The following is a 19,689-nucleotide window of genomic DNA, read 5'->3' on the forward strand; positions in this document are numbered from 1 at the left end:
CCTCATAGTATAGTTAAAGCATTATGTTTTTCTTATGTGTGTAGGTAGATTATATTACCTATTAATTTCTTTTCAATATACTAAAACAAGTATTATAAAATATACTACAAAAAGGGGGTTTGGGTATAACAGGGTTTAGACTCTTTGTTATAAACTATTATAAGTTTCTTTATATATAGTCAAACTTCTTAGAAAGGTACTTTCAAGAAAGGTTTTACCAATTAGTATTCCCATTATATTAATGGATGTATACAGTTTCTATTAACAGGACTGTAATAAAGCTTTTAAATCTCAGTCAATTATCTAAACATATCTGAGTTAATTTGCATTTATCTGATTATTTGTAAAATCAAAAAATTTTTATATTTACTAGAATCCATATTTCTGGATGTGTTTGATCATACTAATGTAATTTATAAGTTAGAGGTCATTTCCCTTAAACATTAATAGTCTTTCTGCATTTCATAGTGAATGATATCGTGTGAAAATGTTAGAATTCTGAGATGTGATTTTATTGCTTTGTTTCTTGCTTACCTTAGGCTTTGAAACTTTTAATGTGTTAAAGTATACTATCCAAATCAATTGAATACTTTGGAATCTTAGAGAATATCTGCTTTGAGAATAATTCTTGTGATAAATATAGCACTTAAATCTCTAAAAGACACCTCATAATAAAATCCTGTTTTCTAAGGGAAGAAAACTCCAAATACATTTAATCCCAAATACTCATCTGAAGTATATTTAAATTAAACTACAGTTTATCAGATAATGTAATGCCCTAAGTGGACTTCACAGAATGCAGGATATCTATCATCATGTTAAAAATTTAGAAATTATATTTTTCCATTTTAATTGTATTGCTGTTATTTTTTCCTTTAAAAAATTCCATTCACAGCACACTCTGTGCACTAACATAATATATTCAGTATTCAAATAAAAGATATTCAGTTTTTTAAATAAATTAAATTTACTATTGTCACCCACTGTCCATTTTGGAGTATCAGTGCTTTTCCTTTCTAATTGGTATGGTATTTTTCTCTATCGAGGATTTTTACGTGGTAAGGATTTAGGCCTCACCAAAGTCAGTAACAGTCAAGGCTAATTCCAGAGGACTGTCCAGAGATCTGTCCATGGTCTGAGAATTACAATCTTGAAGATCACACAGAGCAGCAGAATCTTAGCAGTAGTCTATGCTTTAGGACAGGTTTTGAAATGCAATAAATCTCAAAATACATGAGAAACACCAAACCACAGAGTGTTCTTCAATTCATATTTTTACTCTACCCTTTTCTTGCTCCTTCCACTGATAATTACTGAATAAATAGTAAGGTTTGAAACAAGCAATATAAATTAGCACTATTTACTTAAAAAGCTTTAGAGAATTTTAAATAACTCCCACATTCCCAACAACTTTTTAGAAGTCATTATTGTCAGGAAAAAATATAAATAGAAATTTAGATACATAATCCACAGCAATTGTACACCAATGGGGAGTGGGGACAGGGGACATTATAGGTATTATTTCCTCAGACCAAATGGGCTAATGAAAAAACTTAATCCAGCAGATTCCTAGGCCTAAAGAATGTTAATAATCTTCCTACAAAGATTATAAAATATAAGTCACATCACCTCATTATTCCAAAATACGGTATACTGCTAGCCTCTTCAAAATACTCAACTTAAAACTATTTAAATGGTTTTGATTCAAATATTTAATTTTTTATTAAAAATACTAATTAATTTTTTAGTGTTCTAGTTTTCAGTCTGCCCTCCTCTATTCTAAATGTTCAATTATGCTTATCAACAAGAAAGAAGTAATAAATTATTCTAATTTGATATATATTATGAAGAAACATATGTTTTATCCCTACAATGTTGTCCCTTCACACTGTCCCTTCTCTTCAGCTTCCAAACAGTATTTGGGAACTAACTGTCAAACCAATTTCAGTCACTGGTAGACCAGTACCACATTTTAGTGTAAATGTGATTATCTCCCTAAATATATCAATTTAATAGGACAAAGACTTGCTACCAACATCCAGTACAAAATACAAAGACCCTTTCTAGCCATTGAAGACACAGCTGAGAGAATTCTCCTACATGATGGGCAAGTACTTTCTATTTTACAATATTTTTCCCATTTAAAATAATATATAAACAAAAAAGTACCCAATGAGTTACTATAAAGCAAACCACCATCCAGGTCAAGAATTAGAAGGAATGCTGCCAGCATCTCAGTGTCTCCTTGGATGTTCCTTCTGGATAGCAACCCCTTCCCCCATCTCTCGTTTCTTTGCATTTTAATCATTTTAGGTAATAGTACAAAAGTGAAGCAAATAATTCTGGCTTATTAGATACACTTGGGTACCTCTCATGGGATACATATTTTAGACAAAAGTTTCATAGTCTAGACAACTGCTTCTGTTTCTCAATCCAGCAGAAATGGTTCCAACAGACTGACTAAGGTGGTTTTTTCTTTTTCCTTTTTTGAATGACAGCAAATCTTCACCTGAGAAATGGTATTCAATCAATTCTGGTCCTTGTTTATAACAAGTGACACCAAATAATCAGAAATGACTGCAGAGCAAAGGGGACCCACACATAAGTGCTGTGCGAGTGAGTCATGAGCCAGATTGTACAAGTGTGTAGTGATGCTGGTGAGTAACTAACCAACAGCCCTCACATCTAGGAACTGAACCAGTGCCAGAAAGCCATCTGAATGGCAAACAGTAACACGAGAAGAATTTTAAATAGCTTACAGCTGTAGAAGAAGCACTACTCCAGGCTCTGAATCTTTTGGTTATTTCTGTCTGCCATCATTTTGAAAATAAGTTGTAATGCATAAAAATTAAAAGACAGTCCTAAAAAGCTAGCATTTCTCCCAAGCCATTTCAGGATATTACTCTTCTGCATACTGGTGTAAGTTCGGTCTATGCAAGTATTTGTTTGTCTGTTTTAAAACTTTTCCTTGGAGACCAATTTTCCTCGTAAATTATCCAGCCATGAATGACAAAATGCTTCTGTGTGTAGCTTTTGTAGCCCCTTCACTACTGACGGTAAACAGAGAATACAAAAAAAAAAAAAAAAAACCTAGAGAAAATTGAAGAGGTATCTGTCCCTGATGCCAACTTTTCTTTCACTGTCTATTCTCTAGAGAACACAGTGTATCAGGCGAGACAGGCTGATAGTATCATCAGTGCAAAACCTCCATCAAGAGAGAAAGACAACAAAAATCACTGGAATTCAAGTTAATAAATATTTACTAAGTATTCACTCTGTGGAAGATGCCATATCACACACTTGATTGGGGGAGGAGAGGATTACAAAAATAAAACAAAGCCATTTCCAACCCAGTCCATACCAGACCACCGAGGTCTGCTGAGAAAGACAAGTGAGAGGAGGTGTTCTGTTTCACTCAGTGCTCCTTCTTAGACTGCAGGGGAGAATAAAACAAAGGTAGTGAAGGCTTACATGACTAGTTGCTGTTGTTTTCCACCTCAGCCTGCAAAGAACCTTAAACACAAGAGATGAGGATGAAATACTGAAAAGGGGAAGTATGGAGTGTCTGCTTAAACTTCACAGAGGGTATGGAAAGTACCTGGGGATCAGGAGGCCTCACCTGAAATGTTAAGGTCGCACCACAGATTCACTGTCATGAAACCCCCTCACTGCCTCACTGCCCCAGCCTACAACTGTGCACAACAGGTAAGTATTGGGAGTTAATGTGGCTCGGAGTATAATAATTCATCACGAGTCACTATGTCTAGGTTCCCAAAAAGTCTGAAATCTTCATCTATTTGTGCTTCAAACTTGGCTTTTGGATATTGTTCTGTATTTAATTTATAACACTACCCTATAGTTAATCTATTAACCACTTATTTTTTCCAAAATAGTCAAGACAGTATTATCTCGAAAACTGCACTTTTTCTTGTGATGAGGACTTCTAACGTCTACACTCTTAACATTCAAATGTACAATACAGTATTATTAACTAGTCACCATGCTGTAGCATTACAACTCCATAACTTTTTTATTTTATAACTGGAAGTTTTTGCTTTTTGATCCCCTTCACCCAGTTCGCCCACCCTCCACCATCCCCCTGCAATCTGGCAATCAACAATCTGTTCTTCGTATCTATGAGTTTGAGGGTTTTGATTATCTCTTTGATTGTTTGTTTGTTTGTTTGTTTGTTCTAGATTTCACATATAAGTGAGATCAAATGGTACTTGTTTTTCTCTGTCTGAATTATTTCATATAGCATACTGCCCTAGAGGGCCATCCATCCACATCGATGCGAAAGATTTCCTTTTTTATAGCTAAATAATTTTCCATCGTGTGTGTTTGTGTGTGTGTGTATAACAATTTATCTTTTCATCCATCGGTGGACATTCAGGTTGTCTCCATATCTTGTCTACTGTAAACAATGCTACAATGAACAGGGACTTAATGTATCTTTTGGTGTTTTCACTTCCTTCAGATAAATATGCTGGATCCAGAAGTAAAAATGCTAGATCATATGACAGATCTATTTTTAACTTTTTGAGGAACCTCCAACTATATCTCACAGTGGCTGCACCAATTTACATTCCCACTAACAGTGCAAAGGGGTGCCCTTTTCTCCACACACAACACTTATTTTCTGCATTTAGGGTTTTCTCCCATTCGATAGGTTGCCTTTTCACTTGCTAACTCTTAGAACACTTGCTTGTGAGATGCTCATTCTAAGAGCCATGTGTAGGTGTTCTGACCAACCCCAATGACTGCCAGCACCAACAGCTAGACTTCTTAGTGACTTCATAACTCCAACCCTCAGACTTTGAGATGCTCCATCTGAGGCTCAGGTATCATGAACTAGAGAAGCTGACCCTACTGTGCCTTATTCAAGTTTCTGACCACAGAGCAAAGGCATAACAAAATGTATGTTTTACACCACTGAGTTTTGGGATGGTTTATTACAGCAATAGATAATTGGAGCATGATATATTAGGTTAAGAATATAAATTATACTACAGCCAAGAACTGATTCATTTGTTTCTTTAAAAAAAAAATACACACACACACACACACACACACATGCATACATTTCCCTAAATATATTTTTTCTCAAGGGCATTTCTGATAAAAAATTTTTCTACTCATATACAAATAGTTTCAGTATATATTAGCAAACAAGTTACCCTATGAAATTATAATCACTGAGACCAAAATTCTACTAAAATTGAAATGGAACTGAGAATAAAAGCTAAAATTAAATTACCAGTGGTAACTACCAATGCTGATGTCATTTATGTCAAAAAAGGAGGTATATGTTAAATAAATTTTTAAAAACATGTAAAAATGAAATTTCCATTACCCAACTTCGTTCTATCAAACTTACAAAAACTATCAAAACAATTTTCTTGAAATCATAACTGCTGAAACAGAGGTCAAATTTATGAATAAACTGATACAAGCTCTAGTCAGCTTCCTTAATTAGATGTTTATACGTAAAATTCTTATGTCTTCCAAAGAAAATGTAGAATACTTAAACAAGTTCTTAATTCAGTATTTCAAAACCAACTAATATATTTGTCTACAACTTGGCAGGAACACATAACCTCAGAATTATTTCACCTTCCATAATAAGCTTCCATTCACAATAAGACCATGATGAGGTTTGTACCTAGGACCTGGATAAAGTTATAGAGCTTTAAGTAGCCTGGCTGTGAAAACAAGGAATCTTTTTTTTTTTTTTAAGATTTTATTTAATTTATTCATTAATGTGGGGTTTAGTACAATGTTACTACTGGTAAAATGTTGACCTCATTTATATGAGTCAATCAAAACAAGGAATCTTAACTGTAATGAAAAGCAGCTTTATCGCCTCATATTCCTTAAAAACTGCATTGGAAAAAGGTGAATGGAGACATAGTGAAAAACATTTTCCTTGTGCCTCTTAAAGTGAATCATTAAGAAATAAGGATGTGTGTGTTATAAATCTTCTCAATATAGATCCTTTATTTTATACCTTAAGAACTAAGACCTACAGAAATAAGATGACTTTCCCAAGGCCACTGTGGCAGAGACCATTTTTCTCCTTCCACAGTTATGGGATTGTGGCTGTGCACTTGGCACACTAGATATTCCAACCTCCTGAACAGAAAAAATGATCATATACTAAGTTCTTTCCAGTGGAATGTTAAATGGAAATGACTTGTGCCACTTTAGGTGAGGGCTTTGAAGACAGCTGATGTGCCTCCTGTACCTTCTCTTTCCTCTTCTACTGGTCAAAAAGGATAAAAGAGTCATGAGATGAAAGACACCACCTGAAAGAGAACCACCTACCAAAGAGGAACATTCACCTTGGACTATTTCATGAGTAAGAAATAAAAATCTATTGTGTCTGAGGCATTATTCATTTTCAGTCTGTTATAGGAATTTGGACTTCACTTCAAATACATAGTTTAGGTAGCTGCATGGCCATTATTAAAACTCATGTGTGAACACAAAAGACCCCAAGAAGCCAAAACAATCTGGAGAAAGAACAAAGTTGGAAGTATCGTGCCCCTTTATTTCAAATTACATATACTGCAAAGCTACAGTAATCAAAATAGTATGGACTAGCATAAAAACAGACACAGATCAAGGGAAAAGAACAGAGAACCCAGAAATGAACTCACACTTATACAGTCAATTAATCTATGACAAAGGAAGAAAGGATATACAATGAGGAAAAGAAAGCCTCTTCAATAAATGGTGCTGGGAAAACTGAACAGCTACATGTAAAAGAATCAAACTGGACTACTTTCTCACACCATATACGAAAACAAACTCAAGATGGATTAAAGACTTAAATGTATGACCTGAAGCCATAAACTCCTACAAGAAAACATAAGCTGTGCACTCTTTGACATTGGTCTTATTAGCAATATTTTGGGGGGTACGTCTCCTCAGGCAAGGGAAACAAAAGCAAAAATAAACAAGCAAGACTACATCAAACTAAAAAAGTTTTGCACAGTGAGGGAAACTATTAATGAAACAAAAAGGCAACCTACCGAATGGGAGAAGATCTGGAAACGATATATCCACTAAGGGGTTAACACCCAAAATACAAACTCATACAACTCAACATTAAAAAAAAAAAAAAGCCAACCAACCCAATCACAAAATGAGCAGAGAACCTGAATAGACATTTATCCAAAGAAGACACATAGATGCAAACAGACACATGAAAAAATGACCAACATCGGTGATCACCAGGGAAATGCAAATCAAAACTAAGAGATACCACCCTGCACCTGTCAGAATGGCTATCATCAAACAAAAAAACAAATAACAAATGTTGGCCAAGATGTGAATTAGAGGGAACCCTCGTGCACCATTGGTAGGATTGGAAACTGGTGCAGCCATTATTGGAAAACAGTATGGAGATTCTGCAAAAGATTAAAAACAGAACTGTCATATGAGTTAGCAATTTCACTTTGAGGTATTTACCCAAAACAAAAACAAAAACATTAATTCAAAAAGATATATGTACTCCAATGTTCACTGCAGCATTATTTACAATAGCCAAGATATGGAAGCAACCTAAGTGTCCAATGATAAAAAAAATCAATAAAATAGAAGTGATATCTGCATCAATAATGAAATATTACTCAGCCATGGGAGGATCCATTTTTGACAACACGGATGGATCTAGTAGGTACTACAGTAAGGAAAATAAGTCAGACAGAGAAAGACAAATAATTCATGGTCTCACATGCAGAATCTAAAAAAAAGAACAAAAACAAAATGAAAACAGGCTCACAGACACAAAGAATAGGTGATTGCTAGAAGGGAGAGGGGTGGGGTGATAGACAGAAAAAGGGGGATTAAAAGGTACAAACCTCCAGTTATATAGTAAATGACCATGGGTATGTAATATACAGCATAAGGGAATATGCTCAATAATAACTGTAGTTAACTTTGTATGGGGACAGATGGTTACTAGAGTTATCCTGGTGATCATTTCATAATGTATGTATATGTCAAAACCTTAGGAAGTTCACTTGAAACTAACATAATATTGTACAACAATGTTTCAATTAAAAAAAAAACCTAACATATGCTCCCTCAGTTACAATCAGTCCAATGGTCTATATTTTCCTTACCACCCTTCTCCATCCAGACAGAAAACAGAAATATGAACAGGAGTCGGGGAACACCACTGACGAGGCTACTGTTATGACTACCCAAATCATTCACTATTTAAACTCAACAGCTTTTATCCTTGTTTATCACTTTGCACAATGTGTTTTTTAATCTCCTAGCAGATACTGACTGGTATATATAAAACAGATAAACAAGTTTATACTTACTGTATAGCACAGGGAACTATATTTGATATCTTGTAGTAGCTTACGGTGAAAAAGAATATGAAAAAGAATATATGTATATTCATGTATGACTGAAGCACAGGGCTGTACACCAGAAATTGACACAACATTGTAAACTGACTATACTTCAATTAAAAAAAAAAACTCCTAGTAGAAATAGACATATTGACAGCTCTCTTTCTCCTCCTGTCTAGTCATCTGACTAAAATTACTGTACTTTTCATAAATACGTGTAGAGACACAAAGTATGTGAATCTGAGGTGGATTAAGATAAGAGTGTTTTCCAAGGGGAGGGGGTACTTTAACACAGACTTGAAGGAAGAAAGAAAATTGGCTAGGCAAAGGGAGAAAGAACATATGCAAAGACCTAAGAAACCTTAAATACCTGAGGAATTCAAAGACTATCATTTGGAACAGGGACAGGAAACAGGCGGAATGGTCATGGAGGAGCTGGCCAAATCCACATTCTAATGGGTCATATTAAGGTTATTACTCTTGATGCAAAAAATAAGAGGTTCAATGAAGAATGTTAATTAAACAAGTGAATAAAAACTGATCAACTAAACAATTTTTATAAATTGTGGTGAGAAAATGAATATGCAAAGAACATGAACCCAATTTTAAAAATGGGTAAAATAATTAAACAAATTTCACAGAAACCCAAAATCCCATAAACATATGGTGGCGGGGGGTGGGAGTGGGGTAAGTTGTTCAACCTCATTAGTCACCAAGGAGATGAAAATTAAAACCACAGTGAGATAACATGTCAGGGATCACTGCTGGTGGGAGAATAAACTGATTCAAAGCTTCTTCCAAAGAATTTGGCATCAAAAATTCCATTATCAGGTATATATCCTAGGAAAACTCTTATCTGAAGTTGTCACACGTACATGGGTAGTCAGTATGAAAATTATCATAATATCCAAAAAAAGACACAACCTAAATGTACTTTAATAGAATGAATCAATAAATTGTATGTTCTACAATATAGGAAATTAATAAAAGACAGCTACACTCATCTGCATGAATGAACCTAACAATGTTAAGAGAAACAAATCAAAAAAGAATATGCACAATGTGATTCCATTTACTTAAACAGAAAGTCAAATATTGTTCAGATACAAACATAAGTGGCAAAGTTATAAAGAAAAGAAAATAACCGAAAATTCAGCAAAGTGTAGCCTGGGGAGAGAGAGAAAGATACGACAGAGGAAGGCACGTACAATTGGCCTGGCCGTTAATGCAGAGTTCATTTTTTATCATTCTTTAAATTATAAATTTAAGTTCTCATGTGTGGTCTTCTGCACAAATGCCAAATTTCACATTTTTTAACGGACTAACGGTGATAACATATATAAAGCCCCTCGGCAGCATCTGGCACAGAGAATCCATTTGATGGGAACCCATTCCTCATTTTACTGCACCTATGATCTCAGTGTTGGAGATTTCAAACCCAAGCTCCAGACTTTTTCTGTAACCCACAGTTGCTTCTCCTACAACACAGCACTATTCCCACCTAAGAATCCTGACCATCCTCATGCCCCTACTGCTTCTCCTTATAACCTTTGCCTTTACCTCTAGACTCTAGGAGGGAAGTGACATTAGCAGCTAAAGCAAGGAGTTGTGATCCTGCCAAACTATACTCCTGCCACCCTTGCTGAAATCTAGACAATGAGTTCCTCAATGCCAGGGACAGGCTCTTTCATCTTTGGGGTTCTGCACAGCGCCTGATACAGAACCTCAGTAACTATTTGCCAAATGATGAATTAATAAACACATACATTACAGAGTTAAGCTACTAGTGGAAAATAAGATTAAAGTTTAAAATCAGGCAGGTGGTTCCTCATGTTACCTAGGCCCCTTTACAGTTTTAAAGAAGCCTCTCTTGGCTGCTCAGGAACAACAGAAAGACAATTTCAAAGTCACCTGAAAATCCTGGCCCACAAAAATAGTAGCTCTATAGTCATCAGCTGTATATAATAATCTCCATTCATTAATAATTCTTGAAACTCTGAATAAAAAAGTTAGATCCTTCTTCGAGGTAACATAAATGATTCTGTTTTGATTTTTACTATTATAAATTTTATTTTTAAAATTATAATTAAAATGTACTCTAGGGAATGGGTATCACTCAGTGGTAGAGCGCGTGCTTAGCATGCACAAGGTCCTGGGTTCAATTCCCAGTACCTCAGTTAAAATAAGTAAATAAATAAACCTAATCCCCACTACCAAAAAAAACACCCAAAATGAAACGAAAAAAAAATGTACTCTGTGTATAACACATAAAACTAGTTCATCCTCTACATAAACAAAACAATGATATTTAATAACATACATGACTGTTCAGTAAGCTCTTATATTGGAAAACTATTGAGATCAACAAGGCAGCCATTTATGTTGCCTTTTATATACTACTTCCTCTGTCATGAGGCAGTCAAAAAGCTAAGTGAGATGCTTGCAGCAAAGAAAACAGTTTTGAAAGGTCATACTATGCAAACAGCCAGAATTTCTTTCACAATATCCTTACTGTCTATGGCAGACTATATGACAATCTAACCAGTTATTTTCTGAGTAAAAGCAAAAAGCACATTATCAAAGGAACAGAAACAGTAGGCACTAAACAATATAATCTTTATGAACATTTTTCTAATGCATAAACATCCACTGCATATTAGAAAAAAAAATTCTAAGGCAAAGACAAAGAACTGGAGGAAGAGGAACTAGTGAAAACTGGAAGGCAAGTTTAAACCACTCAGTTTACTCATAATGTTCATATAACATTGTAAGAAGCTTCTAAAGTAAACTTTTTCAAATTTAAACGTGATTTACTAAGGAAAAGCACAATTATAACAATATTGAAGCCAATGAATATGATCTACTTCAGAATTTCCAAATGTTAATGACAACTGCAAAGGAGGTACAAAGCTCCAAAAACCTCTCTGCAGGAGCTGCAATCCCATCAACATTTTTTCCCTTAATAACTTTTATTGGTCTATGAATTAATAAATACATACATTACAGAGTTAAGCTACTAGTGGAAAATAAGATTAAAGTTTAAAATCAGGCTGGTGCTTCCTGATGTTACCTAGGCCCCTTTAGAGTTTTAATGGTCTATTATCCATCTGAACAAGTAATGTCTTTCCCTGTTACACAGACAACGCGTCAGTCAACAGGATGAAAATTTCTTCAGCTTCTCATAAAATTTCTAATTTTCAAGTGTATCCTTTGGGAAAAAAAAGCATTCTAACTCATTTAATCATCTTGTCCAGTCCTGGAGATCATAGTTATTCCTGTCCAGTAATCAAAACATATAGCTTTCTCCTAAGCCAAGTGAAGGTACTTAGTACATTAGACATAACAACCAAGTTACATAGACACAGTAACCATAGTTTTTGGCAATGCATTCTTTCCAAAGCCCCATAACTTTAATTCCTGTGAGGAAATCTCACTAAAATTTAACTAGGATACAACTTTCTTTACCAGTTCTGACCTTACAGCAGAGCATGAGAATTTGTGTTACTTCTAAAACTACTAGAAAACCATCTATGATAAATATTATTTTAAGAAAATAAGTATCCTTAAAACATTTCACTGCTCAAAACCAAAGTACACTATAAACCAAATCCAGGCAAAGATGTGGAGAAATTGTAATCCTTGTGTATTACTGGTAGAAATGTAAAATGGTGCAACCACTGTTGAAGAGAGTATGGCAGTTCCCAAAATATTTAAACAGAATTACCAGCAATTCTACTTCTGGGTATACACCCAAAAGAATTAAAAACAGGGAGTCACACAGATATTTGTACACCCATGTTCGCAGCAGTATTATTAACCACAGCCAAAGGGTGGAAACAACCCAAATTCCTCCGAAGAGATGGGCAGTTAAACAAAATAAGTATACATTCAAAGGAATTCAGCCTTTAAAAAGGACATTGTGATACATGATACAGCATAGATGAATCTTAAGGACATTTGCTAAATGAAATAAACCAGCCTCAAAAGAACAAACATTATATGATTCCACTTACATGAGCTATTCAGAATAGGCAAATTCACAGAGACAGAAAGCAGAACAGTGATTATAAGGAACTGAGATAAGAAGTTAATAGAGGGTTATTGTTTAATGGGTACAGAGTCTCAGTTTGGGATGATTATAAATTTGTAGAGATGAATAGTGGTGATGGTTGCACAACATTGTGAATGCATTCAATGCCAGGGAATTGTATACTCTAAACAGCTAAAAAGGCAAATGTTCAGAAACTGAGCACTTTCCAAAAACACACATTTGCACATATTCCAAATGTCACCTACAAAATGTGGATAACTTCTGTTTCAGAGGGAGTTGATGACAGGATGAAATACGACTATACATAAACTAAGACCAGTAAAGCCCCATAGAGTTGTAGGTGCTTAACATTTACTTAGGCTCACTCATGCTGAGTACTTGTCATGATGCACTAGTAATAAATGCCATTTTTACTGGGACACAATTTGGAATCATGAGTGTTTGGAGATTGCAGTGGATCTTTGAACACATTAAATCTGAAAATGCCAAGAGTGAGTCTAATGTATTCTGACTTCATTAGCTTTAAGCAGCTAGGAAGCACTGGACTCAGAGACAATCTGGGGTCCAACAGCTGTTTTTATCCTTAGTATTCAATGTCAATGAGCAAAGTAACCAGATCTTTGATTTACAGGAAAAAGTAACTGATCACGAGTGTTGCTTCTGTACTTCTGACATCATCTGTCAATCAATCATGATGTGATTTGGAAATCCCCACTTTATTAAAGCTTAAAAAGGGAGCAGTCTTGGCATTTCATTTCTCAATTTACAGACAGAAGCAATGGCAAGAGAAGGTCCCCCCTGACAATGTGAAATGAGCCAATTTATTCTTTCAGTCCCTCTCAGTCCTTACATCTGCTCTGAGTAAAGAAAAGTGAGCAATATTGTGCAGATGAAACTGAACATTCAGATGTTTTGCACACATGAAGAAGCTGGCCTGATTCATATATAGATGTCAATTTATCATAAAAAATTTTTAAATTTTTGTTACGCACATTTTACAATTTAAAAAACCCAAATCCAAATAAACTTATTCATCAGGAACTACAAGCCCTCCATGCATCCAATTCACCTTTCTCTACTCTTTCTACTTTCCTGTAGTATTAAAATAATCTGTTTAATTATACATCCCCTTCTCTTATCATCACCTTCAGATACTTCAAACATCACAGTTCCAGTTCGTTACCTACAAGTTACACCTCTCAGCTGTAGTCTTGCCTTTCACTCCTACAGCCTCATCCCTGGATGTGCATCCCCATCATCACACAGATGAAAACCTGAAAGTCTGCAACTTGACTCCTGCTCCTCTACCTTCACAATGTCAGCTGCTACTACCTCATCCCTCACTTACTCCATTCCAGTCACGCCAACTCTTTTACTGCTCCTAGAACATATCGGGCACAGTCTTCCCCTCAGCTACCCGACCCCAACCCAGATAGCTACCTGGCCTGCTCCCTTACTTCATTCAGAGCTGTGAGCTCCAATGTCACCTAATCAGGGAAGGCTTCCCTAACTACATCTTATAACACAGAAGCCGACCCTTCCCCAAATCAATGTTTACCTTTCACTAATACATCTATCTGCCTAATATATTTTTCTTAACAGTAGTAATTACCACCTAACATAGTATATATTTACTTACCGTTTATCTTTCCCACCCTCATTAGAATGGCAATTCCATGAGAAAGGAGCCTCTGTTTTTGTTCACTGTTATAACCCTAGCAGCTGGCACAGTTCTGGGTGTATTAGCAGATGCATATATTATTCAATAAATATGTATTGAACCAGTCATGGCCTCCAACCCCTTATGCATTACCTTTTACCAAGCCTTCATCCCCATAGACAGTTACTCTAACCACCAATGTCAAATTTCTCACTTCTACCTTAAAGGTTATGCTAGCTAAATTCACATTGACATGGCATGCTAGTTTGTCATAACTGAGCCTTTACAATTGTTCAGCAATTCTTTCTGTTCTATCCTGGTGATCATATTAAGTTTCTCCACCATGGTCTCTGGCTTGGTCAATTTTAACAGCTTTCAACTGACCTTCCTGCTTCCCCTCTACTCCTATAATCCATCTTTATACTAAAGCAGCCAGAGGAATCTTTAAAACACATATCAAGGCACTTTTCTGTGTAAATCCTTCCTTAACAGACTTCCTTGAGTCTAAACTCTTTACCATGGCCATGGGGACTGTCTACTTCTTTAACTTCATCTCATGACACTGGTTCTCATCCACTCTGTTTCAGAGCACTGGTCTTCTCTCCATTCCTCAAACATATCAAGCTCGTTTTCACCTTGAGATTTTTATAATAGCTTTATTTTCAAGTGACTGAATCTCTACCTTAGACATCTTACCCTAAAGTTTCTCCTCCTCAGAAGTAGCCACCTAGTCACTCTACCAACTGCCCTCCCCGTATCACATTACAATTTGGCATTTTTCTTGTTCATTTCAATGATTGGCTCCACAGGAATACTAATCTTGTGTATAAGAGTGCCTGGCACAAATGCACGTGTCCAAACAATATTTACTGAATTTGGTAATTACTCTACAGCATTTTTTCTAAATGTTTTCTTCTCCCAGGACCCCAAAACTCTCTTCTCTTCCTCTGGTTTCCAAGCAGAATGGTTGCTACTGTTTTGTAAGAGTTAAGCCCTTTGCCCATGTCCTTGATCTCAAACCTTCTTACCTCCTTCCGGCAATTAATCACTCTAGTATTTTAAACTACTCTACATATTTCAGCTACTCTAATGGATCATTCCCTTTTACCTAAAATATACCAGGTGCTAATGCTAAAATATCTTCATGTGGCCAACTCTTCAAAATGATCACTGTCTCATTTCCTACACAAATTTCTTGAAAAACATCCTATTTTATTCTTCATGCCTTTCTTTATTTTGTAAAACCATTAGCTTAACCTCATATAATTCATCCTGGTCTACCCAAACTGTTCTCTCAGTTATCAAGAAACTCTTAATATTTATTATCTTACTTTATTATAATTTATTTAATTATTTTATTTAATATAATTTACTATAACTGCTAATTATTAGATTATGTTAATACCCTAGAAGGGGGTCACTGAATGTAATTAAATTTAATTCCCTTCAAAAGTATTAAAATTCTTAATCTTTCTATAGCATCTCATCCCTCTCAAGAGCCTCTTTCTTAAAGTTCTTTATTGTGCTTCAAAGACAAACATAACTTTAATACTTTTCTTACGTTTCCTTTACTGATTCTTTTTAACAACAGCTACTCATTTACAATACACATTTCCTAACATTCTATGCTAGGATATTGGAAATGTTACCTACTTCCACACCTTAAACTCCTCAAAATTTGTGAATTACTTCAAAGTTTGGATCTTCGGGCTGTAAATGTCTTCTTCTAAATTTGTTTCATATTTCCACATTTAAGGAGAGATTCTGAAAGTTCTATCTGTATTTCAAAAATCACAATGTGTCTAACAGAATTCATCATGCTGTAGTCCTACTCTTTTGCACCCTAATAAACAGTCTTTCCTTGATGTTTCCTTACTTCTGTTTATGGGACCATCATACTTGTTCTAGCCACTGGAACTCAAAATCTTAATTCATATATATGATTTCTTTTTTTCCATATTCCCCACCAAATCTGCCTTTAAAATCTGTCCTGCCAAATGAACTCACAGACTACCAACTCCCACTCCCACCACTCATTCAGGTAGTCATTATTTCACTATTGCAGCACTTACCACAGCTATAATTAAGCAATTAATTTCATGACTGTTAAGCACCTAACTTGCCTGCTAGACCATCAGCCCAGTAACAGGCAAGATAATCCCAGGCAAGAAAAGTCTGTCTTTGTTAACAGGATAACTAGGGTGAACCACGTAATTTATCACCCAAACCAGCAGACAAGAGTAAAAAAGGGCATAAAATAGTTGAGCAATTATACAATGTTAGATGTCAATTATACATAAGTAAAGTTGGGAAAAAACATTTGGGCATTAAATGATTTACAAGAGGCTTAAACCAAGCTATATATTGCCACACGGTAACTCCCGTGCTTAGGGAAACAGCTGTTGTATCCTAAGTACAAACTATACATTGGTTTAATAAATTAATTTAGAGCTAAAATACTCACTTTATCACCTTCTCTTCACTCTTTACTGTATTGCAAGCTTATTTTCAGCCACAAACATTGTCCTGAAATGGCCTTTACTGGGGCCAGCAATGACCTCCTGACTGCCAAATCCAAAAAAGCTTCCAGTTTTCAATTAACCTTTCTAAAAAGCTTTAGATACTACTGACCCTTCCTCTATCACTCAGGAAGCTGGGTTAACTTTGTGGTAAACATGACTACCTTAATAAACAATGCCTAGAATTTCCTCCCTATCCCCACCCTAGATTAACTAAAGGATTTAGAATCTAACCAACATTCACATCTTCCTTCTATATTTAACTTCTGGGAAAATAATGTAAGTAATTAAAGATACAAAATTGGATACTTACCTTGAAATGACAGCCCCCATTTCAGTCTCTTAGGAAAACAGACGGCATTACTGAAGTTTTTATGGAAGACTTTCTCAGATTAGAAGACACACTACAAAAAAGGGTGAAGATAAAAGGTATTAATACTTAAATGGACTAAATTAAAAATTATTTTGTTACTTATACGACATAATTGCTTGTAACTATATTTTTAAATACGGGGAAAACAGGAAAGACATGAACCATAATATTAAAATTACAGAACGTCTGAGCTGAAAGGGACTAAAGTGGATGTCCTGTGCAACTATCTGAATTCTCCCATGTAAATCACCTCCACTTTCTTGAAACCTCTCTTCTGTAATATGGTAATTTTCTTTCTACTTCTCAATCCATTCCTCCATCTACATCATAAGCTGCTAATATGAGCTTATTTCATTTTTTCCCTTTCCTCTTTAATGTAATATTTGACACACACACAATATATGGAAAGATGCATATAAGCAAGCCTAAGAGGAACACTGTAAGTTGTAAACCACCATGTCACAGAAGAACTCCAATAGCATTACCCAAGTGCACCTTTTATCCCAACATTTATCCTGAATATATATCACACCATTGCTTTTTAACACAGAACTTCGTCACACAGGTATACGTTCCTAAACAATACTTCATTTAGGTCTGTGTCCCCGACTCCTGTTTTCAGCTTGATAAATTGGTATGCTGAATGGAGTCTTCAGGGACTTGAATTTTTTCACTCAATATTTTTCTACACTTTATCCATGTTACTTTTTCATTGCTCTATATGGTATTTCATTATATAAATATGCCACAATGTATTTACCTATTCTGTTGACAAACATTTGGACGATTTAGCTTTTTACTTCTATCAACACTATTAAACAAGTCTCTAGGTGCACTTACACAAGAATTTTAGTGTATGCCTTAAACCTGGAAGTGGAAAATTGGTGGGTCATAGGACACGCAAGTTTCTGAGTTTACCAAAAATGTCAAATTATCTTCAAATTGAATCACTTTACCAATTCACCAGCCGTAGATGAATTGACAGCACATCTTCTCCAATACTCAGTAAAGTCAGATTTCTTGATTTGTAGCAATACAGAACATATAAAATAGTATCACACTGTGATTTCAGTTTGTACTTGATTAGGATGAAGATCTACTAAGGTTGAAGACCTGTTCTCAAATGTATTAACTATCCATGTTCCTTTCTGGGTTCCTCTGTTCAGTTTTTGGCCATTTTTATTGAGTTAACTTTTTCTTATTAACATGCTTTTGTATATTCAGAACCAGGACTGACTATATAATTTGCAGAGCCCAGTGAAAAATAAGAAAGTAGGGCCACTTATTCAAAAACTAAGAATTTCAAGACAGTGACAGCATTAAAAGAAGTGTGGGGCTCTGTATGACTGCACAGGTGTACGTCCACAAAGGCAGCCCTGTTCAGGACGCTAATTCTCTACTGCATACATTACAATTTTTCCCTCCAAGTTTGTGGTCTATCTTTTCATTTTCTTCATGATGTCTTTAGATGGACATTAATTTTAATGTAGTCAAAAATACCAACCATTTTTTAGTCAACTTTTCTGGCTCACTGAGAAAATCCTATAGCCTACATAAAGTTCCATGGCTTTGCCTTTTCACTTGAGCCCTAACTTCAGTGCTTTCACTTGATGCTTTCCAAGGATCAGTGAGCTCACAGCCCTCTCCTCTCAGCCATTATGTCCCATTCTTCACAAATGACACTTTACAGGACTTTATGACCTTTATGACAGCAGCATCCTAATCATTATCATTTAATTCATTCTGGGGCAAGCCCACTCAAACAGGATTTGAACTTGAGTAATACTCCAAGTCAGAAGTTTTAATAAAAAATTTCAAGCACCTGGTTAGAACATTTTACATTTAAAAGAGTGGGGGGAGGCTAAAAAATCTTCAAGTTTCATAAAATTCAAAGGAGAGCATAACTGTTGCTATTAAAATTGAAAATCTTTTTTCTTTTTGTACCTTCAAAATAAAATTTGGTTAGGAAGTAACTTAATCCTAGTCTTGGCTTCTTTGCTTTTGAAATAAGGACAATAATATGCTTTTTAAAGTGAAAGGGATGTTATAAAACAGATTTTAGAATGATATCAAAATTTATCAAACTGCTTACTTTCCCAAAAGTAAGGCAATTAGTCAACTCAAAAATAACCAATTTGCTGGTGCAGGATGTTGACAGTGGGGGAGGCTATGTGTGTGGAGGCTGGGGGGTATGGGAACTTTATGTACTTCCCGTTCAATTTTATTGTAAACCTAAAACCGCTCTAAAAAAATGCTGTCTATTTAAAAGGGAAAAGAGAAAAGGAAATGTTTCGATTGCAGCAAAAAATAATAACCAATCTGACACATACAATATGGGTTAATAATGAATGTAAGTATACTGCTTACTCTTCTTGGACAGTCAATGAAAGTACTCTGACCTCTTCAAACACAGAATTCGATAAAATTTATTCTTAAAGTTCCTTGTAATCCTTTAGGTAAAAACAATGTTATCAATAACTTTACACATGAAGATCTACTCACACTCACATTTTTATTGTGAAAAGAAAGAAAACAGGATTTACTAGAAGAAAAAAGTTCTACACAAATGCCCATTAAACTTTAAAGGGATAGGGGGAGAATTTCAAAAGTTCATTCAAACTGAGGCATATGATAAAACCAAACCCCTACACAGGTTCTATCTTTTGTCTCTCCAATCAGCAAACACTGTGCCTCAATCATGCAATTTATATATAAGA

General features: G+C 35.2%; 1 protein-coding gene across 3 annotated transcripts in view; it reads right to left on the reverse strand.

Moving 5' to 3' along the window:
• The window catches only part of PIK3CB (phosphatidylinositol-4,5-bisphosphate 3-kinase catalytic subunit beta), a 147,993-nt gene that overhangs the window by 92,940 nt on the left and 35,364 nt on the right, over positions 1 to 19,689 (reverse strand). For all 3 annotated transcript variants that reach the window (XM_072957733.1, XM_031678286.2, XM_072957811.1), the window contains exon 2: positions 16,913 to 17,003. The gene's annotated coding sequence lies outside the window, so the exon portion shown is untranslated. The remainder of the gene's footprint in view (positions 1 to 16,912; positions 17,004 to 19,689) is intronic.

Source organism: Vicugna pacos, chromosome 1 (genome assembly GCF_048564905.1).
Source record: "Vicugna pacos chromosome 1, VicPac4, whole genome shotgun sequence".
Taxonomy (NCBI): Eukaryota; Metazoa; Chordata; class Mammalia; order Artiodactyla; family Camelidae; genus Vicugna; species Vicugna pacos.